The 7,133-nt window shown below is 46.8% G+C and overlaps 1 pseudogene across 1 annotated transcript; it reads left to right on the plus strand.

Annotated features, from left to right (window-relative positions):
* Positions 1-5,452: 5,452 nt before the first annotated feature.
* LOC309957873 (large ribosomal subunit protein eL39-like) lies at positions 5,453-5,609 on the plus strand (annotated as a pseudogene). The gene has a single exon. The product of its transcript is annotated as a large ribosomal subunit protein eL39-like (transcript).
* The last annotated feature ends 1,524 nt before the right edge of the window (positions 5,610-7,133 follow it).

The following is a 7,133-nucleotide window of genomic DNA, read 5'->3' on the forward strand; positions in this document are numbered from 1 at the left end:
GGAGGGGCTTCAGAGCCTGTAGGGAAACAGAAGTCATCTACATGCTGGCCAGAGTAACCCTGTGGCCATTGTCACTGGGGCTGGTCTCTACTTTCCCCTCGTCATGTGCAGAACTCTGTCCTGGGATCGGATGGGTTTGTTCTCCAAAAGAGGCGGATGACTCAGCAACCCTTACACACCCACCTCCTCACCCCCCCGGGGGTCTCTCTGAGGCTGGAAGGATGGTGGCCCCGCCCTGTAGGACAGGCACACCTCTTACCTTTCAGCTCTACCAACCCCGTGGAGCACCAAGGCTGGACTGGACTGAACAGAGGCCTCGCAGGCAGCCTGTGTTCCAAGCCTGGAGCCAGGGATGGAGGGAAGAGGAGATGGGGGTGGGACAAGGGGTCCATTGTTAGGACTGCTGAGAGGCTTTGGATGGAAGAGTGGCCTTCCTTCAGCCCGAGGTGTTGCTGCATTGGCAGAATCAAAAGGCTCTTCTCTAATGCAGCTGGTGGGGGTGTAACTGGTACATGTTTCTGGAAAGCTGCTTGGCAGTAAGTATTGAGAGCCTTAAACATGTCCCTGCCCTCCACTTCTAGGAATTTGTCCTAAAAACATAATCTGAAACGCAGGCAAAGCCTCTTGTTCAAGAATGTTCTTTCCCAGTGTCATTTATAAACATCCAACAATAAAGAAAAAAAAATCATGGCACACGATGAACTATTAAGCAGTCATTAAAATGGAGTTTGTGAGCATATTGTAATAACGTGGGAAAATGCTTACACCACAGGATCTAAATGAAAAACAGAAGACGCTAAACTGTACATACCATACCGCCCCCCCAAGCATTGAAATGAATTCCTACTTGCATGGAAAAAGATCTAGAAAGAAATATATAAAAAACATAAGTGGTTAATTCTGGGCGGTAGGAAACTATGATTTTAACTTTGTTCTCTATACTTTTTAGTACGTTCCAATTTTTTTTAACAACACACATGTAAAACATGTATTGTTCCTATAAGAGAAAAATACTTGTATGTCTGTTTTATACATATAAATTATATATGTATATCTATTGTGATTATTAACAAGATAAAGCAAAACTGTCTCAGGGAATTATGCTTAACTGGCTCCTTGGTTCTACCCTTACGCGCACACATATATATACTATTCCCAACTCCTGGGTCTTCTGACCTTGGATGCGGTAGATGCATTGAGTTAACCTTGATCTGACTCTGCCTGGTTGAGGTAGCAAAAGTTGGTCAGCTTGAACTTGCCTGGTACTGGGAAAAAGCTCTCAATTGGACGTCCTGAGGTTTTGGTTCTAATTCTCACTTTGCCACTGTGTGACCTTGGGCCAGTTACTTCCCCTCTTTGAGTCTTGGCTTTCCAACTAGAGGATGAGCCATCTGGGCCCCAAAGACCCAAGGCCCCTCCTGGTTGAAAAATGCTTTATCTACTGGAGTGTAACTGACTGGGCCACGAGAGCCTTGCCCAGGGCAAAAGACAAAGCAAATAGGAGCCCACTCCAGGGAGTCATCAGGGGAGAAAGAAAAGGGGGGAGTGATTACAGCAGAGAGAAAATGTCAAGTGCCCCGGCAGAGGCCCCAAGAAACTGCTGTGAGAATTCAGGGCTGGGGGAGAAGCTGCCAATCCAACTAGGCCCTGAGGAAATGACACAGGTAGTTGGGGGTGATATTTCCAAGGAGGAAATGAAATATCAAAGCTCTGGGAACAGGGGAGTGGAGAAGGTGGATGGTTTGCTTCAGGGAAGGGTGAGGCGAAGAGTGTGGAGAGAGAAAAGCCTAGAAAGGAAGCAAGATTAAGATGGGTCATGAATACAGACCAAGGATTCTGTCATTCATTTATTCATTCGTCAAACATTTCCCACACTTCAGACAGGCAGAGGAAGAGAATTCAAAGTATTAACAGGGGCTGGTATTTTGTAATGGGTGTCACCGCCCAGAAGGAAACCAGCCAAGGGAGAAGTGACTCAGAAGCTTCTGAAAGGCATGTGTCTCTAAGCATCAGTTACCAGTCGGGAAGGGGAGCAAGGGTGAGCTCTTTCCTAAAGGCTTGGGTACAACCCGCTAACTTAGCCTCAAAAGCCAATAGAGTGCCCTGGAAAGGGAGTCAGAACAAAAGGGAGGCAGGGGAAGTGGGAAGGGAACCAGCATTGGCTGAGCACCTGCAGGGGCTGCTCTGTAGGGCTTAGGAAATCATGAGCTATGAGATGAGTACAACGGGGGCTCAGAGAAGCCAAGTCACTCATAACTCACCTAAGGCCCCACAGGTAGTATACGGATGAGCTAATGTGTGAGTCAAAGGCCAGAGAAGGCTGCTCTGTGCCATGTTGCCCCCTGACGTCCTGAGTTTGAACCGTAGAATCTGTGTGCACAGGATCTAGGGCACTGGGCTCAGGTTTGGTGAACCCCAACAAAACCCTGGTAGAGCTGTAGGGGATCGAGAGAAAGGCAGCCAAAGGGACAAGAGCCACAGTGGAAGCCAAGGGAATGGGCTGCTGAACAGGAGCTGTCGTGTGTGGACTGACCACAGGGGTCAAAAGAGCATCCTGAGGCAGAGGGGAGCAGATTCACACGTTGCCATGCGGAGTTGTCAACGCTCACACTATAAGCTAAGGTTTACTCGCCTGGTGGTGTTGTAGAGCACTTTGCGAATATGCAAATAAACATATCATAGGGAGGTTAATAAATGGATACATTATTATACTACATTTAACACACATAGTACATTATTATAATGCATTTATGGCACTAATTAAGGGCTCAAGAAACGTTAGCACACAGAAATATCTTGTGGGATTGATACTACTCTTATCTCTGTTTTACCACTGAAGAAACAGGTGTTTAGAGAAGTTAAGTATGTAGTTCATCTCTAAAAGCACGGTCTGTAAGTGGCAGAACTGTGACTTGAATACAGGCCTGACTCCAGAGATCACGCTCTTAGCCGCTAGGTCCTATTTACCACCTTCTGTGAAACTAGAATGAGGATCACACACCCTGCCACTGGTGCCCCTGTCGGAGAGTCTTGGGGGCTGGATGGTTCGGGTTTGACATGGTGCAGCAGAGCTGGTGTGCGTATGAAGGGAAAGCTGGGGTTGAGGGCGGGGTAGGTGGAAAGTGCATGCGTATAACAGAGGATCGATATCCACTATGTGTAAAGCACTCTACAGACAATCAAAGACAACACAGAACATAAAAGCAGGCAAAGAATATGAATAAGTAACCAGTAGAGATCTTATAAATGATAAGTAGTAACCTTTGGGAGACACTTAAACTTACTAATTTTTAAGGACATGCAAAGTTAAAAAATACCACTTTTTTACCCACCAGAGTGGCAAAAATTCAAAAGATTGATGATAATATTTAGTGTTGACAAGTGGGTGGGGGAAAACTCTTGTTTACTGCTGATAGACTCTGAATTGGCACTGTCTTTTTTGGACAGCAGTTTGACAGTATCAAAATTTAATATGCATATACCCTAGATTCTAATTCTAGGAGTCTATCCAGCAGAAATACACATATGCTCAAACATACATTTTTACAGAGATAATTGCTGAAGAACATTGTAACCTAAGTGTCCATCAATAAAAGACCCTTGGCATAAATTATGATCCATACATACTCTGAAATACTAGGCAGTTTTTAAATGAGTGAAGTAATGAAGTGGAAAAATATGACAATTTAAGGGAAAAAAATCACTGAACATTTTGTATAGTATGATCCCAATTGTATAAAAACAACAACCCTGTGTGTGTGACTATATGTTTAATATTATATGTATGCTTGTCCTGCAATACATAGAAAGCTATGGATAGATACTAAATGATTAATAGGAGGTGGGGAAAGGTAGATTAGAGGCAAGGAGCTATTGTTTTATTCTATATATGCCTTGTGTTAAAATTTGTTACACAAGTCTAAGTTGTTATTGTAATTAAAAATATCGAATAGGGCTTCCTTGGTTTCTTAACAGCGGTTAAGAATCCGCCTGCCAATGTAGGGGACATGGGTTTGATTCCTGGTCCAGGAAGATCCCACATGCCACAGAGCAACTAAGCCCGTGAGCCACAACTACTGAAGCCCATGCGCCTAGAGCCCGTGCTCCGCAACAAGAGAGGTCACCGCAATGAGAAGCCCGTGCACCGCAACGAAGAGTAAACCCCGCTCGCCGCAACTAGAGAAAGACTGTGCACAGTAACGAAGACCCAATGTAGCCAAAAATAAATAAATAAATATTTTTTAAAAATAAAAAAAGCCTGGTGAGGATTTTTCAGTGTATGTGGCATGAACTCCAGTTTCCTAGCTTAAATTCCTGGAATTCCTCACTACGTCTAAAATATATACATATATATCAAATAAAGACAACATTTCTTTTTTTTTTTTTTTTTTTTTTGCAGTACGTGGGCCTCTCACTGTTGTGGCCTCTCCCGTTGCGGAGCACAGTCCCCGGATGCGCAGGCCCAGCGGCCATGGCTCACGGGCGCAGCCGCTCTGCGGCATGTGGGATCCTCCCAGACCGGGGCACGAACCCGTATCCCCTGCATCGGCAGGCGGACTCCCAACCACTGCGCCACCAGGGAAGCCCAACATTTCTTTATAAAGAGCAGGTGGAAGGATGGCAGCCCAAAGACATCTGAGTGTGACTTCCTGACAGGACAAGTCACTTTTGTGTCTGGGGCAGGAGAGAGAGGCTTCCTGGGACTCCGGAGTGATCATGAGTTTTGGAGTCAGAGTTTTCATCCCACCTCCATATATTTGTGACCTTGGGAGAGTTTCTTAACCTTGGTGAGTCTGTTCTCTTGTGGGTAAAATAGACATCACTCATGGCTGTGGCTGATTCTGCAGTGTGGCATGTGTCATGCTCTTAGAGCAAATTGGAAAGACCTGGTTAAACGGTTAAACACGGTGGGGGGCAGATACCTGATTTGTAGTGCCTGCTGCTTTCTGTGGTGTAAATACTCCCACCGTGGCTGATTTCAAGCTATCAGTGTGGATCATTCTCCAGTTCACTACAGAAGGACCCCAAAGTTCATCTAGTCCGACCTCCCCCCCAGTGCTTGAGCCACCTGCACCATATTCATGGAAAGATGGCCAGACTTGCCCCACAGAACTTGCCTCCACTAGGGGTGGATTTCTCCTGGAAGCCACAGAAAGAATGCTCAGTTCCTCTGCTACCTGCCAGCCCTCCTGAGATTTAAAGTCTTGGAGTTTTACTTGAGTCTTTTCTTCTCCAGATTCTTATAACTCACCTCAGCCTTTTCTCTGAGCCCCCTTCACACACCACTGCCCTAGTTCTTCCTCTGGCTGAGCCCTCAAAGTCTGCTGCCATGCAGATTCCCCTACACCCCGCCAGAAGGGCAGGGATTGGCTGGGGCTGTTATTTATAATAGCCTGTCTCTCTCTTCCCTTCTCCACCAGCTTGGTGTGTGTGGTTGACTCTGTTCCTTGCCATGCCTTCTCACAAGACATTCAGGATCAAGCAATTCCTGGCCAGGAAACAAAAACAGAATTGTCCCACTCTCCCAATGGATTTGCATGAAAACTGGTCATAAAATCAGGTACAACTCTAAGAGGAGATATTGGAGAAGAGCCAAGCTGGGTCTGTAAGGAATCACACACGAGACGGCCCACATATCGATGCTATATCAAGGTCGCTGGCATCTTACCATATCTAGCTGTCCACTGTCTGGACAGCAGGACATGTTCTATTGGGAAAAATGATTTTCCTCTTTGTTTCTATGCTTCTGCACTAGCAGGTTGGTTCAGTAGTAAATATGTGAGCCCTTTTGTTTGAAAAATAAAATAAAATAAAACAGCCTGGTCGTTGGTCCCAGGATAACTAGCAGCAAGAGGGTGACCAGGACTACATCACTGGCAATGGAGGGTGGCTTGAGGGTAGACACTGGATGGGCTCACCAGGGAACCACGTGCAGATTTCAGACTGTGGCTGAAGGTCTTTCTTGTATCATTTGGGCTCTGCCCTTGGCTGGGCTTTGGCAATGTCTGTACTTTTAAGCCTCCTTCCTCCCACTCAGCTGACTCAGATACTTTAAACCAGTGCATCCTCCTAGAGGCCAGACTGAGTCATCACCCGCCACTGTTAAATAACAGTGAAAAGCAGGTTTGCAATGCAAGGCCCCCCTTCAGCCGGCTCAGGTCTGAACAGAGCAGAGTCTGCCGGGGACTGTTCTCCACTGCACGTGGCTAACTCTTCTCCCCATCTTGCCTGGCAGGACTTCTAAGCCCTAGCCTTGCCCATCTGCCAAAGCTCAGTGTAGCTCAGTGCACAGGGAGTGAGAAAGATGGAGTTGATACCTCCCCAGGGCCCCCACCCCATGCAACACATTCTTTTTAAAGTCAGTCTTCTAAGAACTCTTGGACCTGCTGTGTTTTTACCTTCCCACTTTGCTTCTCTCTACCCTCCTGGCCCCAACCGGGACGCAGACACAACCTTCCGCCTAAAAGAGGTGTTGGGTGAGGTGTCATTTCTGCTGACGGGGGGAGGGATGAGAGGCAGTGAGCAGGGGGGCAGCTGAGATTTCTGAAGCAGGCAAAGCCTCCCCTCCTCAGACCATCTTACCCCACGTCACTGCCTCCCCTCTCTGCTCCCATGCTTTGGAAAATAACAAATGTATCCACCCTAAAACATAAATGGGATTTACAATCTTGAAGTAAGTTTGCCTTTGAAAAGAGGCTATCGGGGAGCATACGTCTTTATTGCCTCGCAGGAAGGCTTACAAGTCTGCCTCACCCACCCAAATCCTAGCAGGTTTAGACCTGCTCTCTCCGGGAAGTGTACCCACAGCCCTGGTTTCAGGAGGCTCAGCACTCCTGTTCTTTAAGTTCTCTGGGGGTATTAGTTCTATTTCCCCAAGTAGACTGTCAGTGCCCAGTGGGCAGGACAATCCCTCACACCTCTCAGTATCCCCCCAAAGAGTCTGACCCATGCCGGGAATACTGAGTCTTCAATAGTCATCTATCCATCCATCTTTCTGTCCATCCACCCATCCATTCATCTGTCCATCCGTCCATCAGTCTATCCATCCATCCAGCACATGGACTGCATGCCTACCACGCACTATGTAGGTCTGAGGATATAGGTAAGTTACTATCTCCATGTGACCTGTGGTG

This window comes from Leucopleurus acutus, assembly GCF_964270905.1.
Source record: "Leucopleurus acutus genome assembly, chromosome: 2".
In the NCBI taxonomy this organism is placed as follows: Eukaryota; Metazoa; Chordata; class Mammalia; order Artiodactyla; family Delphinidae; genus Leucopleurus; species Leucopleurus acutus.